Source organism: Globicephala melas, chromosome X (assembly GCF_963455315.2).
Source record: "Globicephala melas chromosome X, mGloMel1.2, whole genome shotgun sequence".
Lineage (NCBI taxonomy): Eukaryota > Metazoa > Chordata > Mammalia > Artiodactyla > Delphinidae > Globicephala > Globicephala melas.
Window position 1 is genome coordinate 106970076 of NC_083335.1, and position 24264 is coordinate 106994339.

The following is a 24264-nucleotide window of genomic DNA, read 5'->3' on the forward strand; positions in this document are numbered from 1 at the left end:
ATACCATTGGTCCTAATGGCAACTATTTACTTTGATCCTAAATGGAAAAGAATTCTGGGGGGAGTAGTGTCACTGAGAATTTTTAGTAAATCAACATAGACTTTCAGCTTTCCGGATTAGGCCAACACATTTTATTCTACATTAAAAAAATCATAAAAAATGATTGCCTTCATAATAGCTAGCGTCTGCTCCTCTGTGAACCAAGGATTTTCTGTTGGGTGCTAGGTTGGTTGGTTGTTGGATAAGAGCAATGTGTGTATTTCCTACCCTTTGCTTATCGTGAATGTAAAAGCAAGCACAAGTGAGCAATCACTCTGACGGTGTGCTTATTTATGCCCTATTAAAGAACAATTACAAACCAAGAACTAGCAACCAATTAGCAATTCTGTATTAGGACCCTGGGTCCATTTCTTCTTTTACTAAATCAACCCTTTGATGCTCAGGAGTAAAGAATAATGCTTTTCAAATATTTAAGTCTTGCATTTCGGGGAAGGGGTCCAGAATTATTTAGCTTTTGCAAGCGCTGATGCCTTATAAACAGCATTTAATTCGCCCAGTTTAGGTCATTGACCTATGACAGTTTGAAAGCTTCATACATGCCTGTATTTGTAACTTTTATAGACTGTCTCTCATCTCATAGTGTCTGTCATCTGTCAAAGCAAATTTGAAATTCTTAAGAAATAACTAGATAAATTAGAAAATAAATGAAGAAAACATTTAAATGTAGGTAATTGTAAAGAATAAAAACTAGAGGTCACTGTGATTCTTGTTTGCAATAGGCTGCCTTTAGGATAATATAGTTTTTGTAAAATTTCATACAAAGTAGACTTTTCCCTCATTAAAATACACTTTAAAAGAGAATTCAAACAAATTTGGTATATTTTTAAAAAATCTACATGCTAGCCAATTTTCTTTTAAAGCTTCAAACCTTTTAACTTAGAAAACATTCTGCTTAAAGGACATTTTGTCTTTGCTATAGCTGTTTCAGAACAGTTTCATGAAGGTAGGAAATGTAAATTTGAGCTGCAGTAAACGTAGGGCATTTAGCAGGCAGTTGGCTTTTCAACCTTAACTATAGCAGTCTCTTCCATACATGGCATTATGTTTTATTAACATAATTTAAATAAGGATGTTCTGGGTTATCATTTACACAGATTAAATTTCTCATCTAATGTACATGTAACTAAATGCACATTTGCCTACATAATAGCTATTGGTCACAGTTTTTATGGTGGTCTTTCAGCCAGACAGTGGGGCTGCAGCTCTTTATGTGTATGTGCTGAAGAATACACATATACATGCTAATTCACAGATCACTGGGCTGGTGTCAAGACTCTCCCTCCCTCAGCAGTGTGAGGCTCCTCAGGTCAGCTCTCAGGAAGCTCTGCTGATTGATTGACGTTATCCCAGAAACCTGCAGCAGTGTGCCCTTCCCCCAATCAGCTGCTTCAGATTCCAAGGAGTTGATAGTTTTACTTTCAGAGAGGAAAGCGTTTTAACTGGAAAATTTGCAATCAAAACTGTTCATCACATTGAGCAAAAACAGAATTTTAAGAGTGCGCGTAGTCATTCAAATTGAGGACTACATCCTGTGACCTTTTTCAACTGGACTAAATTAAATATGTAATATCCCCAGGAGCAGTTTTTGAGAACAGCACTCAGCCTTACCTTGACTACTGAATCATTAAAACACACGTGGAAACATTCCATTTTATTTTGATCTGACCCTTTGGCAGTAAATGGCCACCTCCTTGCAACTTATATTGGAAGTCTTTTTCTCAAAAATAATTTACTTCCACCTGGTCTGTCCTTAGGCATTTTCCCGTGTGTTCAAAAACATTGACGTGCCTCTGTATTTATATAAGATCCATATATTCTTCTTTTGAGTCTGCTGCTTCTAATTCCTTAATCTTTTATCTGCATAATATCTAAGTGCTAGTGACTTGAAAACTCTAGTTCTATGGATTTAAAGAGGGGAGTATAGGCTATTTGCCCTTTAATTAGTGAACTTTTAAATATCTCTCCTTTGTCTGTTTCTTAAATGAGCAGAGAATAAAAATGGCACAGTTTTCATTAGGCCCGACTTAAAGGAAAATTAATTGCTGGTATTCCTTTCTTTCTAGAAATCTTCCTTACTGCATAGAGATCAGTATAAAATTCTGTATTAATAAATCAGTATTTCTAAACATATACTCCTCAAAATGAATGATGTATTCATGTAAAAACTAGACTTTTAGATCAGTGTAATGCTGCAAATGTAGTACATCTGGATTTCAGCAGAGTCTTTGATAAAGTCATAAAATGATGGCCATTTTATTTAGATGGTGCAATAGGGCCTATCACCAAAGGCAGTGAAATGTATTGGATGTCTTGAAGTCACTGAACAATCTCCTCTTCCCTGTCGAGGTTATGAAGCTGAATCCAACCTCTGTACCCCGACACCAAATTAAATCTCGGAGACAGAGTTTTGGATGAAGTAGAGAAGAATACTTTGCCAGGCAAAGGGGGCCTACAGCCGGTTAATGCCCTCAAAACTGTGTGTCCCGACCTGGAGGGGGTAGTGAGAAGTATTATAGTAATGGTTCAAAGTAGGCGTGATCAGCTCATGGACATTCTTCTGATGGGCTGGTGGGGAGGTAAGTGGCAGGCAGCATCATCAACCTTCTGGTTCCAACCCGTCTGGGTTCTGTCTGCTCCTGGGCAGCTAAGCTGTTAACTTCTCCCACCTGGTGGTGGTTTCAGTATCTGCAAAACAGCTCAAAGATATTGTTATGTGTATCCCTTGAGGGGGAACCAGGACCCTGCCCCAAGGCTGCACTATTGTTTCCTTTGACTGTTCTCCGTTGTCTCCACATCCCCTCCCTTCCCTAATTAGCAACTGTTTGAACCTGCCCTTTGGAACTCAGGGAAGGTCATGGAAGCTGAATGAAGCCTATTGGCTGTAATCAAGAAATGGGGGACACAGAAAAGACTTTCGTGTCCAAGAGCCCCACAGGGTCCTGCTCAGTATCAGTTATTGAGAGTTTGAACCTCTAGAAGTCTCTTGTCTCCTCCGCCAACTCCTCCTCGTTCTTCTTTTTGCTAGTCTTATTGTCCTAAGTTATGACAAAGAGAAAATCAAAAGGAGAATTACAAATAAAAATAAAAAGGAATGTTACTGAACTGTTGGATGGCTCAGGAGAAGATATGAACACTGAAGCACAGAGAGGAAAAAGATGAAATATGAAGATGAAAATGTAAGAGGCACGTTAGGACAGTGTGAAAGCTTCTAGTATGGATATAATTGGAGTCCAAAAAGGTATTTTGTATATACAGTAAATATAATCTTAAATTATACAATTAAAATGTATTATTTTGATATGCCATTTATATTTACATTTTTTAATATTTTAAAATTTAATTTGGTGGAAGAAGTGAGAAGAGGGATTGTCTTTTTAAAAAATATCATTAGTTGGGGGGACCTTCAAGATGGTGGAAGAGTAAGACATGAGGATCACCTTCCTCCCCACAAATACATCAAAAATACATCTACACGTGGAACAACTCCTACAGAACACCTACTGAACACTGGCAGAAGACCTCAGACTTCACAAAAGACAAGAAAATCCCCACGTACCTGGGTAGGGCAAAAGAAAAAAGAAAAAACAGAGACAAAAGAATAGGGACAGGACCTGCACATCAGGGAGGGAGCTGAGAAGGGGGAAAAGTTTCCACACACTAGGAAGCCCCTTCACTGGCAGAGACGGGGCCGGGGAGGAGCTTCGGAACCACGGAGGAGAGTGCAACAACAGGGATGCAGAGGACAAAGCGGTGAGATTCCCGCACAGAGGATCAGTGCTGACCAGCACTCACCAGCCTGAGAGGCTTCTGTGCTCACCCGCTGGGACGGGTGGGGACTGGGAGCTGAGGCTCTGGCTTCAGAGGTCAGACCCCAGGGCGAGGACTGGGGTTGGCTGTGTGAACACAGCCTGAAGGGGGCTAGTGCGCCACAGCTAGCTAGGAGGGAGTCCGGGAAAAGTCTGGACCTGCCTAAGAGGCAAGAGAACGTTGTTTCGGGGTGCATGAGGACAGGAGATTCCTTCCCTGTCTGCCCACAGAAGGCAGAGCACTGCCTAAATGAACTCCAGAGACCAGCGTGAGCTGTGGCTATCAGCTTGGACCCCAGAGACGGGCATGAAATGCTAATGCTGCTGCTGCAGACACCAAGAAGCCTGTGTGCAAGCACAGGTCACTATCCACAGCCCCCACTCCCCAGGAACCTGTGTAGCAAGCCACTGCCAGGGCCCCGTGATCCAGGGAGAAATTCCCCAGGAGAACACATGGTGTGCCTCAGGCGGTACCAACGTCATGCCGGCCTCTGCCACCACAGGCTCACCCCAGTTATAATTATTCCAACTATAACTACTGTACCCCTACCTCCCCCCAGACTGAGTGAGCAAGAGCCCCCTAATCAGATGCTGCTTTAACCCCATCCTGTCTGGGTGGGAAGAGATGCCTGAGGGCGACGTACACACAGAGGTGGGGCCCAACCAAACCTGAACACCGGCAGCTGTGCGAACAAAGATGAGAAAGGGAAATTTCTCTGTGCAGCCTCAGGAGCGGCAGATTAAATCCCCACAGTGAACTTGATGTATGCTGCATCTGCAGAATACCTGAGTAAACAACAAAGCATCCCAAAATCGAGGCGGTGGACTTTTGGAGCAACTGTAGACTTGGGGTTTGCTGTTTGCCACTGATTTGTTTTTGATTTTTATGTTTATCTTAGTATAGTTTTTAGCACTTGTTATCATTGGTGGATTTGTTTATTGGTTTGGTTGCTCTTTTATTTTCCTTATTATTATTTTCCATTCTTTTTTTCTCTCTTTTGTTTGGAGCCATGTGGCTGACAGGGTCTTGGTGCTCCAGCGTGGTGTCAGGCCTGAGCCTCTGGCAAGGTCAGGAAATTGGACCACCAGAGACCTCCCAGCCCCACGTAGTATCAGTCGACGAGAGCACTCCCAGAGGTCTCCGTCTCAATGCTAAGACTGAGCACCACCCAATGGCCAGCAGACTCCAGTGCTGGATGCCCCATGCCAAACAACATAACCCCACCCATTAGCAGAGAGGCTGCCTAAAATCATACTGAGTTCACAGACATCTCAAAACACACCACCAGTTGCGGCCCTGCCCACCAGAAAGACAAGATCCAGCCCCATCCACCAGAACACAGGCACCAGTGCCCTCCACCAGGAAGCCTACACAAGGCACTGAACCAACCTCGCCCACTGGGGGCACACACCAAAAACAACGGGAACTACGAATCTGCAGCCTGCAAAAAGGAGACCCCAAACACAGTAAGTTAAGCAAAATGAGAAGACATAAAAACACACAGCAGATGAAGGAGCAAGGTAAAAACCCAGCAGACCAAACAAATGAGAGGAAATAGGCAGCCTACCTGAAAAAGAATTCAGAGAAATGATAGTAGAGATGATCCAAAATCTTGGAAATAGAATGGAGAAAATACAAGAAACGTTTAAAAAGGACCTAGAAGAACTAAAGAGCAAACAAGCAATGATGAATAACACAATAAATGAAATTAAAAATTCTCTAGAAGGAATCAATAGCAGAATAACTGAGGCAGAAGAACGGATAAGTGACCTGGATGATAAAGTAGTGAAAATATCTACTGCAGAGCAGAAGAAAGAAGAAAGAATGAAAAGACTTCAGGGCAGTCTCAGAGACCTCTGGGACAACATTAAACGCACCAACATTCGAATTATAGGGGTCCCAGAAGAAGAAGAGAAAAAGAAAGTTTCTGAGAAAATACTTGAAGAGATTATAGTTGAAAACTTCCCTAATATGGGAAAGGAAATAGTTAATCAAGTCCAGGAAGCACAGAGAGTCCCATACAGGATAAATCCAAGGAGAAACATGCCAAGACACATATTAATCAAACTATCAAAAATTAAATACAAAGAACAAATATTAAAAGCAGTGAGGGAAAAGCAACAAATAACACACAAGGGAATCCCCATAAGGTTAACAGCTGATCTTTCAGCAGAAACTCTGCAAGCCAGAAGGGACTGGCAGGACATATTTAAAGTGATGAAAGGGAAAATCCTGCAACCAAGATTACTCTACCCAGAAAGGATCTCATTCAGATTCGATGGAGAAATTAAAACCTTTACAGACAAGCAAAAGCTAAGAGAATTCACCACCAAACCAGCTTTACAACAAATGGTAAAGGAACTTCTCTAGGCAGGAAACACAAGAGAAGGAAAAGAGCTACAATAACAAACTCAAAGCAATTAAGAAAATGGTAATAGGAACATACATATCGATCATTACTTTAAATGTAAATGGATTAAATGCTCCCACCAAAAGACACAGACTGGCTGAATGGATACAAAAACAAGGCCCATATATATGCTGTCTACAAGAGACCCACTTCAGACCTAGGGACATACAGACTGAAAGTGAGGGGATGGAAAAGGATATTCCATGCAAATGGAAATCAAAAGTAAGCTCGAGTAGCAATTCACATATCAGACAAAATAGACTTTAAAATAAAGACTATTACAAGAGACAAGGAAGGACACTACATAATGATCAAGGGATCAAGATGAAGATATAACAATTGTAAATATTTATGCAGCATCATAGGAGCACCTCAGTACAGAAGGCAAATGCTAACCGCCATAAATGGGGAAATTGACAGTAACACAATAATAGTAGGGGACTTTAGCACCCCACTTTCACCAATGGACAGATCAACCAACATGAAAATAAATAAGGAAACACAAGCTTTAAATGATACCTTAAGCAAGATGGACTTAATTGATATTTATAGGACATTCCATCCAAAAACAACAGAATACACTTTCTTCTCAAGCACTTAATGGAACATTCTCCAGGATGGATCATACCTTGGGTCACAAATCAAGCCTTTTTAAATTTAAGAAAATTGAAATCATATCAGGTATCTCTTCTAACCACAATACTATGAGACTAGGTATCAATTACAGGAAAAAAACTAAGAAATACAAACACATGGAGGCTAAACAATAAGCTACTAAATAACCAAGAGATCACTGAAGAAATCAAAGAGTAAATCAAAATATACCTGGAAACAAATGCCAATGAAAACTGGACGGCCCAAAACCTAAGGGATGCAGCAAGAGCCGTTCTAAGAGGGAAGTTTATAGCAATACAGTCCTACCTCAAGAAACAAGAAACATCTCAAATAAACAATATAACCTTACACCTAAAGGAACTAGAGAAAGAAGAACAAACAGAACCCCAACTTTAGCAGAAGTTAGCAGGTTCCATCTAAATGGAATCTTAAAAAATGGTTCTGACGAACCTAGGGGCAGGACAGGAATAAAGACGCAGATGTAGACAATGGACTTGAGGACAAGGGGAGGGAGAAGGGCAGGCTGGGGTGAAGTGAGAGAGTGGCATGGACATATATACACTACCAAATGTAAAATAGGTAGCTAGTGGGAAGCAGCCACGTAGCACAGGGAGATCAGCTTGCTGCTTTGTTTCCTCCTTGAGTGGTGGGATAGGGAGGGTGGTAGGGAGGCGTAAGAGGGAGGGGACATGGGGATATATGTATACATATAGCTGATTCACTTTGTTATACAGCAGAAACTAACACAATATTGTAAAGCAATTATGCTCCAATTAAGATGTTAAAAATATATATCATTAGTTTTCCTAACATCATTTATTATATAATTCATTATTCCCTCGAGATATTAAAATGCCCTCTTTAACATATATGAAATATTATATATTTTGGTGTTTCTGAGCTTCCTATTCTGTTCCCTTGATCCATGAGTATAATCCAGCAATGGCTGGATTTTTAACTTACGTCATTTTATGTTACAGTAATTGATAGGGTGAAGTCCGTCTTATCCTTCCCTATCAAGAGATCCTTGACTTTTTTTTTTAAGAGATCCTTGACTTTTTGTGTGCATTTATCCTTTGAACTGGTCCTTAAAATCATTTAGTCAATATAAAAACATTCTTCTGGTATTTTTAGTATAATTACATTAAACTTACAGGTTCATTTGGGGAAGATTATAATTTTGAAACTATGAATATTCCTATAGAGGATCATAGTGCACAAAAATTCCATATCAAGAATATATAAAGAAATCTTACAAAATCAAAAATAAAAGCTGAACAACCCAATGTAAAAACAAAACAAAACTAAGCAAAATAGTTGAGCGGACACTTTACGAAAGGAGATATATAAATGGCCTATGAAAATGTGCTCAAATCATTACTAAACAGGGAAGTGCAAATTTAAACCATACCTACTAAAATGGCAAAAATTCAAAAGGCTTACGCTACCAAGTGTTGTTAAGTATGCAGAACAACTGGAAGTCTCAGCCATTGCTGGTAAAAGGTGGAATGGTACAGCACCTTTAGAAAACAATCTAGCAGTTACTTAAAAAGGTAAATATGTACTTAGCATACAACCCAGCAATCCCATTCCTTGATATTTTCTGAAGAAAGATGAAGACATGTATCTCCACAAAGACTATGAGTGTTCATAGTGTCTTTTCACATAATAGCTAAAAACTGGAAATAAGCCAGATGTCCATCAAGTGGTGAATGGATTAACAAACTATTGTGTATTTATAAATAGAATATTATTCAGCAATAAAAAAAGAACTGATGCATTCTTGACTAATGGATCTAAAGCACATGCTAAGTGAAAGAAGCTAAACACAAAAGAATACATACTATATGACTCCATTTATATAATTCTAGAAAAGGCAAAGCTAGGTTGTAGTGAAATAAAGCAGATCAGTTTGGTAGTCTGGACTGGAAAGAGAAGAGGAGTTGATTGGGTAGGGGCACTTTTTGGGGAGTTGGGAATGTTCTATATCTTGAATGTGATGGTGGCTACATGGCCTGTACATTTACCAAAGTGCATTGGATTGCACGTCAAAATATATGCATTTTAATTATATGTAAATTGTATCTCAAATGTTATTAAAAACATAAAACAAAGACAACATCTACCTTTTTTTCCCCAGTATAAATGCCTGGAGTGGCTAGCATATCAGTGAGTGTACTGCTTTGACTTTCAAATCCTTCTGCATTTCTGGCATATAACATTTTTCTATTTTTCTTCTTGTGCACTATGTCATTTTTTTCAACTTTATTAAGATATAATTGACGTACAACATTGCATATGTTTAACGTGTACAGTGTTGATTTGATAAACTTATATATTGCATTGATTACCAATATAAGGTTAGTTAACAGCTCCATCACCTCACAGTTATCTTTTGTGCGTGTGCGTATGTGTGCACATGCGCATACTAAGAGCATTTAAGATTCTCTCCACTTTCAAGTATATAATACAGTATTGTTAACTATAATCACCTTGTTGTACATTAGGTCCTCAGAATTTATTCATCTTAAAACTGAAAGTTTATACCCTTTGATCAACATCTCCCCATTTTCCCCAACCCTCAACCCCTGGTAACCAGTTACTCTATGAGTTTGGCTTTTTAAGTTTCCACGTATAAGTAATATCACACAGTATTTGTCTTTCCCCGTCTGACTTATTTCACTTAGCATAATGCCATCAGGGTCAGTTTATGTTGTTGCAAACGGCAGGATTTCCTTCTTTTTCATGGCTGAATAATAGCCCACTGTATAGACCACATTTTCTTTATCTATTTATCTGTCAGTGAACACTTAGGTTATTTCCATGTCTTGGTTATTGTGAATAATGCTGCAGTGAACATGGGAAGGCAGATATAGCTTAGAAATCCTGTATTCATTTCCTTTGGCTTTATACCCCAAAGTGAGATTGCTGGATCATATGGTAGCTCTATTTTTAATTTCTTGAACTTCCATACTGTTTTCCATACTAGCTGTACCAATCTACATTCCTACCAAATGTGCATAAAGGTTCACCTTTCTCCCCATTCTTGCCAGCGTTTGTTATCCCTTGTGTTTTTGATGATAGCCATTCTAACAAGCGTGAGGTGCTATCTCAATGTGGTATTGGTTTACATTTCCCTGATGATTGGTGACATTGAGCATCTTTTTAAGTACCTGTTGATCAGTTGTATGTCTTCTTTGGAAAAATGTCTGTTCAGTTCTTCTGCCCATTTTTAAATAGGATTTTTTCATTGCTTTTGATTTGTATGAGTTATTGTATGAATATTTGGGATATTAACCCCTTATCAGATATATGCTTTGTGAATATTTTCTCCTATCCTATAGGTGGCCTTTTCATTTTGTTGATTGTTTTGCTGTGTAGAAGTTTTTCAGTTTGATCAAGTCCCACTTCTTGATTTTTGCTTTGGTTGCTTCTGCTTTTGGTGTCATATCCAAAAAATTATTGCCAAGACCAGTGACAAGGAGTTTTTCCCGTATGTTTTCTTATAGGAGTTTTGTGGTTCCAGGTCTCAGGTTTAAGTCTTTAATCCATTTTGAGTTAATTTTTGTCAGTGGTATAAGATAGGGGTTCAATTCCATTCTTCTGTGTGGATTATCCAGCTTTCTCACATCCGTTCATTTAAGAGACTATCATTTCCCCGTTGTTCTTTGTTCCTTTGTCAAATGTTAGTTGATGGTATCTGTGAAGGTTTATTTCTAGGCTCTTGATTCTGTTCCCTTGGTCTATGTGTCTAATGCCAGTACCATAATGTTTTTATTACTACATCTTTGTAGTATAGTTTGAAATCAGAAGTTGTGATGTCTCTTGCTTTTTTCTTTCTCAAGATTGCTGTGGCTATTTGAGGTCATTTGAATTTTAGGACTGTTTTTTTCTATTTCTGTTAAAAAATATCATTGGAATTTTCATAGGCATTAAAACTCTAGATGGCTTTGGGTAGTATGGACATTTTAACAATATTAGTTCTTACGATCTAGGAACACAGGATGTCTTTACATTTGTGTCTTCAGTTTCTTTCATTAAAGCCTTGTAGTTTTCAGTGTACAGATCTTTCACCTCTTTGGTTAAAATTATTCCCAATTTTCAAAATGCTGTTGTGAATGGGATTTTTTCTTTATTTTATCAGAAGATTGTTGTTAGTATAGAAATGTTTCATATTTGATGAGCATTGCTAGCTGTTATTGCAAGAGCAGTTTTACATCAGCCATATTGCTAGTTCTAGACATTGCAGAGTCCTGTGCTTTTTGTCTTTGTTTGTTTTGCTAAATGGTGAATTTATCATGGGAATTAACTTTACCCCTGAAAAATACCCGTGATGATGGATATTTGATACTTGAGGAATGCAAAGAGAAGAGTAATAATTATTTTGTATTTATTATTTGTTGGGTACTGTTCTAGATGCTTTCACATCTGATGGCTAATTCAAGTCTCATACCAACATTTAGACTAAGTATTATTATCCATATTTATATGTGAGGAAACTGACATTAGTAGACTGACTCTGGTTCCTGCTGGCAACAAACTGCAATCCGGAATGCAAACCAAACTTTCTGATTCCAATTCCAGGTTTTTTTGTTTGAGGTTGAAATTTATCACACCCTTAACGTTGATAGATCATTCATAAAACTAAAATATGAAGATACTTTTATTATTGTAAATACTCTTAAAGACATTGTTCATAATATAGTTTGATTCCCCTTATGTTACGGCCCTAGTAATGAAGTCATTCAAAGTTAATACCAGTAATATATTTATCCCTTAAAAAATCTATCATAATGTGATAGTTGCCTGATTTGTCCTCCTATTTGGAAAGGATTCTCATGACCCCTGCCTAGGACGAAGTTCCCCTAGCTGGGGTTAGGTGTGGTAGGTGACAGGAAAGATTTATGACCTCAGTGTTCAAGAATAAGGGCAACTGTTTTCTGTATCCCAGGTGAAGGATGTGTGGAACTCCAGGACAGGTCTTAAACATAACATTTTGGGTTTTCAGTAGAGGAGTACAATGCTTCAAGTAATTTATAGGCTAGAACCTGGAAATAATCCAAAAAGCATCATACTCGGCGGGAGAGGGCCTTCTATGGAATACCTGGTTTTATTTATTTAGTTATTTTTCTATCTATCTATCTATATTTATTTATTTTTAGGATGAGAATATCTTTTTCTTTTTTTAATTGGAGTATAGTTGCTTTACAATGTTGTGTTAGTTCCTGCTGTACAAGTGAATCAGCTATATGTATACATATATCCCCTCCCTCTAGGGCTTCCCTCTCATGCATCTAGGTTATCACAGAGCACCAAGCTGAGCTCCCTGTGCTATACAGAAGGTTCCCACTAGCTATCTGTATTACACATGGTAGTGTATATTTGTCAGTCCTAATCTCCCAATTTGTCCTACCCTCCCCTTCCCCCACTGTGTCCACATGTCAGTTCCCTACCTCTGAGTCTCTATTCCTGCCCTGCAAATAGGTTCATCTGTACCATTTTTCTAGATTGAACATATATGTGTTAATATATGATATTTGTTTTTCTCTTTCTGACTTACTTCACTCTGTATAACAGACTCTTTGTCCATCCACGTCTCTACAAATGACCCAATTTCATTCCTTTTTATGGCTGAGTAATATTCCATTGTATATATGACCACATCTTTATCCATTCCTCTGTCAGTGGACACTTAGGTTGTTTCCGTGTCCTGGCTATTGCAAATAGTGCTGCAGTGAACACTGGGGTACATGTGTCTTTTTGAATTATGGTTTTCTCTGGGTATATGCCCAGTAGTGGGATTGCTGGGTCATATGGTAGTTCTACATTTAGTTTTTTAAGGAACCTCCATACTGCTCCATAGTGACTGTATCAATTTACATTCCCACCAAAAGTGCGAGAGCGTCCCCTTTTCTCCACACCCTCTCCAGCATTTATTGTTTGTAGATTTTTTGATGATGGCCATTCTGACCGGTGTGAGGTGATATCTCATTGTAGTCTTGATTTGCATTTCTCTAATGATTAGTGATGTTGAGCATCTTTTCATGTGCCTCTTGGCCATCTGTATGTCTTCTTTGGAGAAATGTCTATTTAGGTCTTCTGACCATTTTTGGATTGGGTTGTTTGTTTTTTTGTTATTGAGCGGCATGAGCTGCTTGTTTATTTTGGAGATTAATCCTTTGTCAGTTGCTTTATTTGCAAATATTTTCTCCCATTCTGAGAGTTGTCTTTTCGTCTTGTTTATGGTTTCCTTTGCTGTGCAAAAGCTTTTAAGTTTCATTAGGTCCCATTTGTTTATTTTTGTTTTAATTTTCATTACTCTAGGAGGTGGGTCAAACAAGATCTTGCTGTATTTATGTCAAAGAGTGTTTTTCCTATGTTTCCCTCTAAGAATTTCATAGTGTCTGGCCTTACATTTAGGTATTTAATCCATTTTGAGTTTATTTTTGTGTATGGTGTTAGGGAGTGTTCTAATTTCATTCTTTTACATGTAGCTGTCCAGTTTTCCCAACACCACTTATTGAAGAGACTGTCTTTGCTCCACTGTATATTCTAGCCTCCTTTGTCATACATTAGGTGACCATAGGTGCATGGGTTTATCTCTGAGCTTTCTATCCTGTACCATTGATCTATATTTCTGTTTTTGTGCTGTCCAGTTTTCCCAACACCACTTATTGAAGAGACTGTCTTTGCTCCACTGTATATTCTAGCCTCCTTTGTCATACATTAGGTGACCATAGGTGCATGGGTTTATCTCTGAGCTTTCTATCCTGTACCATTGATCTATATTTCTGTTTTTGTGCCAGTACCATACTGTCTTGATTACTGTAGTTTTGTAGTATGGAATACCTGCTTGTATATCTGTGACAGAAAAGGAAAATTTAAAGCACCAAACTTTTAAAGATAATGATTATGTAACCCTCATGTCCTTCATGCCTTGCTTGACAGGAAGTTCACTAAATTTAATGCTCAAATAATAGTAACTATATTAGGCCAGTATATTTGCAAGAAGTTAAGTGGGTACCAGGTCATGGACTATCACATGGTGATAGACTAAGTGGTTAGGATTTGACCTGAAGTTGATAGACAACCACTGTGTTACTCATGTGAGGAAATGGTATGGTAATTTGTACTTTAAAAGTTGCTCTGTGTCATTTTGGAGGATAAATTGGAGTGGGAAGACCCAGGAATTAATCAGACCAATGGAAAGAGTATTACATTAACCTTTTAGAAAGGATATAGGTTTGACCTATGGTATCGGCAGAGAGTCATAAAGATATTCACTGGGGAGTGAATAGAGAGAGGACTCTAGATTTTTGGCTTAGGCAGTTTAGTAGACTTAGGGACTAATTAAAAGGCTTAAAGCATGCATACAGTGAACATGGATGCCTACCCAAATATAAGCTATGAGTGCATTGAAAAAGCCTTCATTATGGTGATCCAAGCTCTAAAGAAGAGAGAAAAGAATTTCTCAAATTTTAATGTGAATATGTAATAACTGGGCATCTTGATTCTGTGGATTCTAACTCAGTTGGTCTGCATTTCTAACATTTTCTCAGGAGATTATGATGTTACTCGTCATGAGAACTTACTTTGAGTGGAAAGGCTCTAGCCATTTACTGCGCTCTGAATGCTTAATCTTTGTTTTCACCTTCTCTGATTCTCTTGTGTTTGTTTGGTACGATATCTTGGCTCTTAGTTCTCTTTTCTCGGTCCCTTTGATGAAGAGCTGATTTTAAATGACAATTTATGGCCTCACAATGGAACTCAGCTATTCAATATTGTACTTCTGTTAAAGTGATAGATTTGGCCATCACTTCACATATGTTTGAGCAGATTCTATAGGTGTCCTGCCCATGTGTCCTTGGACCTTAATATTGTAGTGCAGACTTCCAATTGTATTTTTATGACTAAAGATTTTTCCTAGTGTTCAGAGAATGCTCTATTTCTGTATCCATGTTCCTAGCAAACTAGAAGAGCCAAACCAGCAGCCCTTGACCAATGACTGCTGGGAATTGGTGTGTAAATACCTAAGCTCCCTCACCTCTCAAGCTGGATATCTCTGAGGCATGTCCTCTACATAGTTTCTCAGAGTCACCCAGTGGGCTTTAAATCCAGTTACCCTCACTGGTGACTTGCTTGAAAATTCACCCTTTTTGAGCTATTTTCCTTTCCCTGTCTCACTTTGCTACTCTGTTGATGTTTACCAGGATCACCTCCCAAACAAATTGCTTCTGTGGAGAATCCAAAGACATGGTTGGTAGTTAAAACTGAGTGCATGCATGAAATCACCAGGAGAGAGTGTGTGAAGTGAAAGAGAATAATGTCTGTGATGGAGGCATGAGAAATATGATGTACAGCTGTGTGTCCAATAAAATAATTTCAGAAAAGCAGCAGCCAGAGAGGTAGAATGGAAACCAGATCACTCCTACTTTGCAACCCAATTCTTTATCTTGAGCTCCAGACTTATATATCCAACCACCTTTTGGTCAACTCACCTTGAACATGAAGGTTTCTGTGAAATAACCCAAGGTCATCCTTAACTTCTCCCTCTCAATTACTATTCACATCCAACAAACCACGAAAACCCACTAAAAACTAATGCTTCTGTGTGTCACATACCTATTAAATGCAGTCATCCCCTTCTTTTTATTCTTTACTGCCACCACCTTAGTTGAAACCACCATCAAAGGCCTCTGAACTTTTTCCTCTACCCCTATATTGACCCCTTTAAACAGTTCTCCAACAGGCAGCCACAATGATCATATGTCCTTTTGCTGAAAGTAGTTCAAGGCTCTCGATTTCTCTCCACAAGAATCCCACACTCCCTAGCATGACAAGTGTCCTCAGACTTCCATCTTTGTCTCTTATTGCTTTGCTCCTGATGCTTTAAGCTCTAGCCATCCTCAGGTACTGAAAGTTACCCAAACTGTTATTTTTTTGCTTCTGGGCTCATGTACATACTACTCCCTTTTCTGGAACTCCCTTCCCCAAATCCCTTCCCTGAAGACTTGACTAATTCTTTCAGACTCAGTTTGAATGATACTTGCTATTGGAGTCTTTACTAACTTCCAAAGGCTGGGACCAGAGCCCCTCATTATTGAAATATTTTATTGCTATTTTGTGATATTACCACTCTGCATTATAATTATGTGGTAACTACTCTTTTTTTTTTGCACTAGATTCTAAACTCCCTTGAGCTTAGAAAAATTTTTTAAAAATATTGTATTCCCACTGCCAAGCATAAAGTAAGTGTACAATAATTTTTTTGAGTGAATGAAAGAAAGGCTAGAGAGCGTATTTAAGCAAGATAAGACTGAAAATAAGTGAGATAGTTTCTGCAGCTGGGGTGGGTTATCAGTGTGTTCAGCAAAAGCAGCTGTATTTCAATATATGGTATAGTATTTGTGATGCTTTGGAGGTCAGTTTTGAACTATAAATTAAGGTAACAGAAAACATAGAATTTTGGGAAAATCATTAGGCATGGGGGAAGATGTTTAAGAAATACTTCACATATTCATTTTGGCCCAATTAATGTTCAGTTTGAGATAGATGATAATGTTATAGTTCGTTTTCACATTAAAGCACTTTTTTTTTTGGCTGTGCCGTGTGCATGCAGGATCATAGTTCCCCGACCATGGATCGAATCCGTGCCCCCTGCAGTGGAAGCACAGAGTCTTAACCACTGGACGGCCAGGGAAGTCCCCAAAAACACATTTCTTGCAATGATAGTTTATTTTGCAAACCTGTATTGTTATCCTTTAGGAGATTATAAAAAACGCTAGGATTAATTTAAAGCCAAGCATTTCTTCTCCCTTTGGCACTGCTAGTAATGCGACTGAGTGACAGTGACATGTGTGAGAACTCTTAGGCCATGTCATAGCATCACTAAAGGACAGCAGGTGTTTGCCTGAGGGGCCATTAGTTGACATGAATTTTTGAAAATGTCGTGTGTGGAGAGGGAACAGCCCTAGCCCACTTCTTTTGGAAACATGGCACACAGGCTTGGGAAATTTACCCATCCTGATTGTAGAGGTTTTCTAGCTTTCTGATGTATAAGATTGAAAAAAGGGCCCTAGAGTATGAATCATTACTGGTGTGAAGTGTCAAAAATGTGCTCTATTTCAAGTATGCCTGAGGTATACTTCTTACAAATTTTACAGACATTGCTACATTTTATTCATGAAGGGCCTCTTACCAAAATGCTTGGAGCATAGCACATGAGTGATAAAAATGTTGGGTGTGTAATGAAAAGGTTGTAAATTATATAAAGGAAGGAAACAACGTCTTTTGAACAGTTCTCAATCTACATGTCTATCTTTACTTTTAAAAGACAGAACTAAAATGAATTAGAAACAAAAATGCTCATTGAACAATTGTATCTATCATTTAGATAATCTTGTCAATAAGTTTTATAAAGAACAACTACTGCTCTAGAATCAGAGTTTAAGTAGAAAGTTATTCCTTACCGCATGATGATATCAGGGTGAGAAAAATTACAAATAGACTCAAAGTAACAATACATTTTAGAGCCAATTATAATGACTCTTGAATAGAGTTCAAATTACCAATCACCATGAATTTAACTAAATGCCCTGTATAATGCACACGTAATATATGCAATATATGTAAGATAGTTCTAAGATTTTTAGAGTCTCTGTCTCCTTTGTCTATGATATCTCTTTGCAAATAAAAAAGAGTTTATTTCAGGTAAATGCAAATCAAAACCACATTGAGATATCACCTCACACCTGTCAGAATGGTTGTCATCAAAAAGAACACAAATAACAAATGTTGGCAAAGATGTGGAGAAAAAGGAACCTTCATACACTGTTGGTGGGAATGTAAATTGGTGCAGCCACTGTGGAAAACAGTATGGAGGTTCCTCAAAAAACTAAAAATAGAGTTACCATATGATCCCACAATTCCATTCCTGGGTATATATCCAAAACAAACAAACAAAAAAACCTAAAACGGTAATTTGAAAAGATTCATGCATCCCAGTGTTCATAGCAGTATTACTTACAATAGCTAAGATATGATGAGAACCTACTGTATAGCTCAGGGAACTCTACTCAGTGCTCTGTGGAGACCTAAATGGGACGGAAATCCAAAAAAGAGGGGATATATGTATACGTATAGCTAATCCATTTTGCTGTACAATGGAAATGAAAATAACATTGTAAACCAACTATACTCCAATAAAAATTAATTAAAAAAAACAATAGCCAAGATATGGAAGCAACCCAAGTGTCCATCAACAGATGAATGGATAAAGATGTGGTGTATGTATATGTATACACGCACACAATGGAATACTACTCGGCCATAAAAAATGAAAATTTGCCATTTACAGAACAGATCTTGTACAAATCTTTCACTCCCTTGGTTAAGTTTATTCCTAAATATTGTATTGTTTTTATGCTATTGTAAATGAGGTTGTTTTATTCATGTCTTTTTTGGATAGCTCACCGTTAGTGTATAGAAACATAATTGGTTTCTGCATGTTAGTATTGTATCCTACTAAATTTGTTTATTAAGTTTATTAAGTTCTATTATTATCTTATTAAGTTTATTAAGTTCTAACAGTCTTTGATAGACTTTTTAGGGTTTTCTTTGTAAAAGATCATGTCATCTGCAAACACCAACAATCTTACTTCTGCCTTTCTGATTTGGATGCCTTTTATTTTTTTCTTGCCTAATACTCTGGCTAGGACTTCCAGTACTATGTTGAATAGAAATGGTAATGGTGGAGATACTTGTCTTGTTCCTGATCTTACAGTAAAAGTTTTCAGCTTTTCACTGTTAAGTATGATGTTAGCTGTGGACTTGTCACATATAGCCTTTATTCTGTTGAGGTATATTTCTTCTATACCTAATTTGTTGAGAGTTTTTATAATGAATGAATGGTGAATTTTGTCAAATGCTTTTTATGCACCTAATGAGATGATGATATGGTTTTTACCCTTCATTTTCTTAATGTAGTGTATTACATTGATTGATTTGCATATGTTGAACCCTCGTTGCATCTTAGGGATAAACCTCACTTTATCTTGGTTTTATGATCCTTTGATAAACTGTTGAATTTGGTTTGCTAATATTTTGTTGAAGATTTTTGCAGCCATGTTCGTCAGGAATATTGGCCTATAATTTTCTTTTCTTGTAGTATCCTTTTCTAAATTTGGTATCAAGGTAATGGTGGCCTCATAAAATGAGTTTGGAAGGATTATCCCTCCTTTTCAAATTTGGGAAGAGTTCAAGAAGGATTGGTATTAATTCTTCTTTAAATAATTGGTAGAATTTACCAGTGAAGTCATCTGGACCTGGACATTTCTTTGTTGGGAGATTTTTTATTACTGATTCCATCTCCTCATTTGTTCTGTTTTTTTTTTTTAAGAAACCAGGTTGGGATTGGATGACAAACATTGGAAATAATGCATTGAAACTGAAAATAAATGAGGTACAAGATCAACTGATCTTATATTTCCACACACAAATACAGTATCATCATCATTTTGAATATCAGCGTTAGCTAAAACTTACATATGAGATATTTCAGGATTAAATATGCATCAAAGAGCCTGATACTACTATTTTTCACTCTAAAAATTAGGAATTTATAATGATGTTTTACCACATTGGTTCTCCTATCCGTTTTGCATAATGTAAGCAGTTACAGGATATAGATTCTTTTCAAATTACTATGCAAACGAATTGTAGGTAAATCTTTGTATTTTATTAGCATACTTCTCATTGTATATCTACTCACTAAACTAAATATGAAGTCATCATCCATTTCTTTTTTCCTAATTAGGAGAATGTTGAAATGGGTAAGATAAATTTTTCCTATCATAGATTTATTTATTTTTTTAAATTCTTTAATTAAAAAAATTTTATTTAGGTATCAGTATCTGTTTTATTATACAGTGTGCCTTAACACTCTAAAATAACTAGATAGGACTGAGACATACACTAAAACCATAAAACTATCCCATAGGGCCAGTAATGCAAATGGATCAATATTTTATTTGAAAATGGTCTGTGCTACTCCTTCGAAAACTAATCTGGAAAATTAGGAGATCATCACCATTGCACGGCCCCCCTCTTTCTCTTTATAATTGTTACCTATCGTAGATTTTAAAAGGCATTATACAAAGTGGAGGAGAAAGATCACATTGTTGATGTGCTATAGTGTTGGTATATTGAAGCAACATAACTTAAGCATTCTAAAGTACAGTATTCACGTTGTCCTGGAGAAAATGTCATTATTAGAACTTGGTCATCAGAATCTTGATAAAGAATGTTCATCTTAGAAAATAAGATTTATAATTTTCATCTGTTATATAGCAAAGAGTTTCAGTTATTTCAAAATTTCAACGTATCAGTAGGGATTATACCTATTTTCAAAAGGAGTTTCAATCATGACAATATAAGCATGATATAGAGATTAATCAGTATGAAACAAATTGTAGAAATTCTCAAAGATGCTTCTAGGTTTTGTATGTATGTTTTATTAAACAAAATAACAAGAAGAATCATTTACTCTAATTTTGTTTTATTAAACAACAAGAATAACAAACATTTCCCCTTTCAGGTAAGCATATTAAAAAATAATCATTAAGAGAAAGATAGGGCTTCCCTGGTGGCGCAGTGGTTGAGAGTCCGCCTGCCGATGCAGGGGACACGGGTTCGTGCCCCGGTCCGGGAAAATCCCACATGCCGTGGAGCGGCCGGGCCTGTGAGCCATGGCCGCTGAGCCTGCGCGTCCGGATCCTGTGCTCCGCGACAGGAGAGGCCACAACGATGAAAGGCCCACGTACCGCAAAAAAAAAAAAGAGAAAGAATCACATGCTGTAACTTGTGAGATGCCATATCTCAAAAATGACAGAAGCACATTCTTTATAGTATTTAACCTTTAAATTTTGAAAATTATTTTTCTACTTTTCAATATATTTTAAAACTGTCATTAAAATTTTGAATGCAGAAATATATTTCCATGCATTAATTCTGTACAAATTATTACAGAGAAATGCACTAATCTTTTAGCTGTATTTTGGGGTATTTATCTTCATTTCTCTCTCTTTTTTTTGAATTTTATTTAATTATTTATTTATTTTTAATGTTATTTATTTATTTTTCTTATTAGTCATCCATTTTATACACATCACTGTATACATGTCAATCCCAATCTCCCAATTCATCACACTACAACCCCCACCCCCTGCCGCTTTCCCCCCTTGGTGTCCATACGTTTTTTTCTCTACTTCTGTGTCTCAATTTCTGCTCTGCAAACCGGTTCATCTGTACCATTTTCTGGGTTCCACATATATGTGTTAATATATGGTATTTGTTTTTCTCTTTCTGACTTACTTCACTCTGTATGACTGTCTCTAGATCCATCCACGTCTCTACAAATGACCCAATTTCATTCCTTTTTATGGCTGAGTAATATTCCATTTTATATATGTACCACATCATCTTTTTCCATTCGTCTGTCGATGGGCATTTAGGTTGCTTCCATGACCTGGCTATTGTAAGCAGTGCTGCATGAACATTGGGGTGCGTGTGTCTTTTTGAATTATGTTTTTCTCTGGGTATATGCCCAGTAGTGGGATTGCTGAGTCATATGATAATTCTATTTTTAGTTCTTTAAGGAACCTCCATACTGTTCTCCATAGTGACTGTATCAATTTACATTCCCACCAACAGTGCAAGAGGGTTCACTTTTCTCCACACCCTCTCCAGCATTTGTTGTTTGTAGATTTTCTGATGATGCCCATTCTAATTGGTGTGAGGTGATACCTCATTGTAGCTTTGATTTGCATTTCTCTAATAATTAGTGATGTCGAGCAGCTTTTCATGTGCTTCTTGGCCATCTGTATGTTTTCTTTGGAGAAACGTCTATTTAGGTCTTCTGCTCATTTTTGGATTGGGTTGTTTGCTTTTTTAATATTGAGCTGCATGAGCTGTTTATATATTTTGGAGATTACTCCTTTGTCCATTGATTCATTTGCAAATGTTTTCTCCCATTCTGAGGGTTGTCTTTTCGTATTGTTTATGGTTTCCTTTGCTGTGCAAAAGGTTTGAAGTTTCATTAGATCCCATTTGTTTATTTTTGTTTTTATCTCCATTACTCTAGGAGGTGTATCAAAAAATATCTTGCTATGACTTATGTCATAGAGTGTTCTGCCTATGTTTTCCTCTAAGAGTTTGATAGTGTCTGGCCTTACATTTAGGTCTTTAATCCATTTTGAGTTTATTTTTGTGTATGGTGTTAGGGAGTGTTCTAATTTCATTCTTTTACATGTAGCTATCCAGTTTTCCCAGCACCACTTATTGAAGAGACTGTCTTTTCTCCATTGTATATCCTTGGCTCCTTTGTCATAGATTAGTTGACCGTAGGTGCATGGGTTTATCTCTGGGCTTTCTATCCTGTTCTGTTGACTATATTTCTGTTTTTGTGCCAGTACCATATTGTCTTGATTACTGTAGCTTTGTAGTATAGTCTGAAGTCCGGGAGTCTGATTCCTCCAGCTCCATTTTTTTCCCTCAAGACTGCTTTGGCTATTTGGGGTCTTTTGTGTTTCCATACAAATTTTAAGATTTTTTGTCTTAGTTCTGTAAAAAATGCCATTGGTAATTTGATAGGTATTGCTTTGAATCTGTAGATTGCTTTGGGTAGTATAGTCATTTTCACAATATGGATTCTTCCAATCCAAGAACCTGGTATATGTCTCCATCTGTTAGTATCATCTTTAATTTCTTTCATCAGTGTCTTATAGTTTTCTGCATACAGGTCTTTTGTCTCCTTAGGTAGGTTTATTCATAGGTATTTTATTCTTTTTGTTGCAGTGGTAAATGGGAGTGTTTCCTTAATTTCTCTTTCAGATTTTTCATCATTAGAGTATAGGAATGCAAGAGATTTCTGTGCATTAATTTTGTATCCTTCAACTTTACCAAATTCATAGATTAGCTCTACTAGTTTTCTGGTGGCATCTTTAGGATTCTCTATGTATAGTATCATGTCATCTGCAGGCAGTGACAGTTTTACTTCTTCTTTTCCAATTTGTATTCCTTTTATTTCTTTTTCTTCTCTGATTGCCATGGCTAGCACTTCCAGAACTATGTTGAATAATAGTGGTGACAGTGGACATCCTTGTCTCGTTCCTTATCTTTGAAGAAATGCTTTCAGTTTTTCACAATTGAGTATGATGTTTGCTGTGCGTTTGTCGTATATGGCCTTTATTATGTTGAAGTAGGTTCCCCTTGTGCTCACTTTCTGGAGAGTTTTTATCATAAATGGGTGTTGAATTTTGTCAAAAGCTTTTTCTGCGTCTATTGAGATGATCATATGGCTTTTCTTCTTCAATTTGTTAATATGGTGTATCACATTGATTTGCATATATTGAAGAATCCTTGCATCTCTGGGATAAATCCCACTTGGTCATGGTGTATGATCCTTTTAATGTGTTGTTGGATTCTGTTTGCTAGTATTTTGTTGAGGAGTTTTGCACTTATATTCATAAGTGATATTGGTCTGTAATTTTCTTTTTTTGTAGTATCTTTGTCTGGTTTTGGTATCAGGGTGATGCTGGCTTCATAGAATGAGTTTGGGAGTTTTCCTTCCTCTGCAATTTTTTGGAAGAGTTTGAGAAGGATGGGTCTTAGCTCTTCTCTAAATGTTTGATAGAATTCACCTGTGAAGCCATCTGGTCCTGGACTTTTGTTTGTTGGAAGATTTTTATTCACAGTTTCAATTTCATTACTTTTTATGCAGTAGGTTCTTATTAGTTATCTATTTTATACATATTAGTGTATATATGTCAATCCCAGTCTCCCAGTTCATCCCACCACCACCACCCAGCTTTCCATTTCTCTTAATAGCATTTTTTCATTTCTACTTCTTGATTTTCAAGGTGTTAATATATTGACATCTCAGAAAGGAAAATAGCAATTTAGCTTTCTCTCCATCCATACACATTCATACTTGCTGTCAGTCTGTCCTCGCAATATAGTTATATCATAGGTTACGTTAGTGCAGTCTTCAATGTTTACGATAGTGTAACCGTGTAAACATTATCCATAATTGATGTAACCTATGATATAACTATATTATATAATATATTGTGAGGTGTGTTTTTGCTTTTTGCAAATTATTTTTCCCTGAACCTAATAAATAATTGCTTTGTGTTGTGGTTACTTATTTTTCATGTACTTGTCACTAATTCAGCTCCTTTCTCAAATTATCTAAATCACCCCTTAATGTATTCTAACACATGTGCTGTTTTGTTAAGTTCTAAATTGGACTGGTTACTTTCCACGCCTGGTGCATATGAATCGTTAGGCATACCTTTGTCTCTGAGGTCTGTATT

The 24264-nt window shown here is 37.2% G+C and overlaps 1 long non-coding RNA gene across 1 annotated transcript in view; it reads left to right on the plus strand.

Annotated features, from left to right (window-relative positions):
* LOC132594522 (uncharacterized) overlaps positions 1-24264 on the plus strand; it is a 432335-nt gene that overhangs the window by 66192 nt on the left and 341879 nt on the right. The gene's annotated exons all lie outside the window — the stretch shown is intronic.